Source organism: Corvus brachyrhynchos, unplaced genomic scaffold (assembly GCF_000691975.1).
Source record: "Corvus brachyrhynchos isolate BGI_N302 unplaced genomic scaffold, ASM69197v1 scaffold182, whole genome shotgun sequence".
Lineage (NCBI taxonomy): Eukaryota > Metazoa > Chordata > Aves > Passeriformes > Corvidae > Corvus > Corvus brachyrhynchos.
Genome location: NW_008236807.1, coordinates 404379 through 407184, shown reverse-complemented (window position 1 = coordinate 407184; position 2806 = coordinate 404379).

Sequence of the window (2806 nt, the reverse complement as noted above, 5' to 3'; positions counted from 1 at the left end):
TGCGCCTGTCGCGGGTCGGCCCGAGGGGTTTCACTTTCGGTTTAGGATAGGGGCCATCGGGAGGGACGCACCGCCCTGCTGGGATGGGGAGCCGGGACAGGGAGGGGATGCGGTGCCCGGGAGGGGCGAGCGGGGGCTGCGATGCCGGGGGGGATTCGGTCCCCAGGGGGAATTCGGCACCCGAGGGGAATTCGGTGCCCCGAGGAGTTCGGTACCCGGGACGCAATACCCGGAACGGGATGAAATAGAGGGGTGAGGGGGATTCATTGCCCGCGGGGATGATGAGATTCCCGGGAGGATGAGATACCCGGGGGCATGGAATACCGGGAGGGGTGGGGGGTGCAATACCGGGCAGGAGGGAATAGCAGAAGGGATGGAAAAACCCGGGAATACAAATCCTGGGGGAGCAGGGAGGGTGTGGAATTTGGTGCCCAAAGAGGGATACGATTCCCGGCGTGTGGGGAGATGCAGTAACCAGGGAGGGGATGCAATATCCACGGGATGTGAGATCCCCTGGGAGGGGAAGGACACCAGGAGGATGAAATATTTAGAGGGGACCCAGGGGCTGCAGTCTCAGGGGTGGGGGAGAGGGGATGGGATGGCCCTGGAGAAAGCAGTGCCTGGGGGGATGCGATATCGGGGGCCACTGCAATGCCCAGGAGGGTCGTGGTACTCTTGGGATGCGATATCTTGGGACGGGATGCAATACCTTTGGAAAAGATGCAATACCTTGGGAAGAGATGCAGTCCTGGCAGGAGATGAGGCAGCTCTCCCTGCCCAGGGGAATGTGGTATCCAAGGGAATCGTGGTGTCCTGGGGGGATGCTGTTCCTGCCTCCTATGCCTGGCAGGATCTGGCCATGGATCTGTGGGGATTCCATGTCCTTGGGATGCAGGAATCCCAGTGCTGGAGCTGGAACATGCTGGTCCGCACACAAACCTCATAAATGGACAAGCTATGATCAAGCCCTGGAAGATCGGCAGAGCTCCTGCCGTCGGGCTCCATCCCTGAGCATTCCGAGGATTCACATCCCACAGATCCTGCTCACAACAAATCCTCCCCAACTCGGCTCCTTGCTGGTGGCCTCTTTGTTTATTCTCACGTTGTTTTATTTTGTCAGTGAGCACCAGCAAACAGGGTTATTTGCAGGGTAACATTTCATGGCCACTCCCCATGTCTTCGTGAGAGGTGAATAAATTCTCCCTCTGCCATCAAGGAAAGAGAATTAACCTCAGTTAACCCCTCCTGAAGCAGAAGAGAGGCTGCACCCGTGACAAACCACTTGACCCCGCCAAATGTCTTTTAAAGAGAGCGACGTGAGCCTGGAGAACAAGGAGGAGACGCCTGAGGGTAGTGCTCAGAAACATTCCAGATGAAAATGCGGCGGAGGGCTTCCACCCCAGCGGAGCGCTATCCCAGATTCCCGAGGCTGGCTGGTGAAGGCTGTGGCTGTACTCTGGATGGGCTGGGATCCCACATGATGAGCGTGACAAACAGCAATCAGCCGGGCAGGGTTCACAGCGTTTACACAAGAGCTGAGTGTGATAATCCCCGGTTTTGGCAAAGTCTGGAAAGACTTTGCCGTTCTTCTCGAGAATTCCTTCGAATGACTTAAAAAGTCCAATCGCGTCCTAAATTTCCAGGTGAGGATTTGGGTGCTCCTGGCGCAAACGAGCCCTGCAGCTGCTAATCCTCCAGGACATAAGCAGAGCTGGGTGAGAGTTTATACTGGTTGAATCAGAGGGTAGTGATCCCTGAGAAGAGCACATTTAAAATGCCTTTCCACAGAAATCCTTGAGCCTTTCCAAGAAAATCCAGAGCTAGGGAATGATTAGCTGTTGAGGAAGTGCTGGTAACTGGAGGTGCAGCCGCAGGGCAAGCTCTGCGTGGTGACAAGAGGATGTGAGCTGGGGATAAGGGAATGTGAGCTGGCAAATGACCAGGAAAGGGCACAAAGACGTGGAGTCCAGCCAAGTGACCAGACACTCGGAGCCACGGCAGGAGCGGAGGAATCCAGACTTTTCCATGCTTGGAATGTGAGGGTGAAAAACCCAGGGTGTCTTTTGTTCGGGGGCTCTCCTGAGAGGTGCCAGCTCGAGCTGCTGTTTTATTATTTAGTTATTGCACTGAGATTAAATTATTTTAAGGATTCAGACATCTGAGCCTCTGTCATGGGAAACCTGGAGTGAGAAACGCCGGTCTGACCCTGTGAGTGTGGGGGTGGAGCTGGGGAGAGGCTTTGTTCCCAGCTCAGCAATTTTGAGTTCCAGAGCGGCTCCTGGATGGCCAGACAGGAAATTTTCCCCGACAAGCTGATTTGTGGGATCATCCCACCCAAGGAGCCCTTGGTGCCCTGCCCCCCGAGGCACTGCATCAAAGGATCCATCCCATCCAGGACAAGGATGTAATCCTAAGGCATCCCTCCCTTAGGGCAGGGTGAAAACCAAGGGCTGGACACAACATCTGGATTTCCAAAGGGATCCACCAAGCTCATGCTTTAGGGGTTGTCTGGTTTCAAGTGCTTTGAACACCTGAGAAGCAATTTTTGGGCTGGGTTATCACCACTGTCTCATCATCGCCACCATCAAAGGTATTGGCAAAAGCAGCTTTTAATATAAATTTCACAGAATTATGGGATGATTTGGGTTGGAAGGGGCCTTAAAATCATCTTGTTCCATCCCCTGCCACGGGCAGGGACAGCTTCCACTATCCCAGGTTGCTCCAAGCTCCTTCCAGACTGGCTTTGGCCACTGCCAGGGATCCAGGGGCAGCCACAGCTGCTCTGGGCATTCCATTCCAGCCCCTC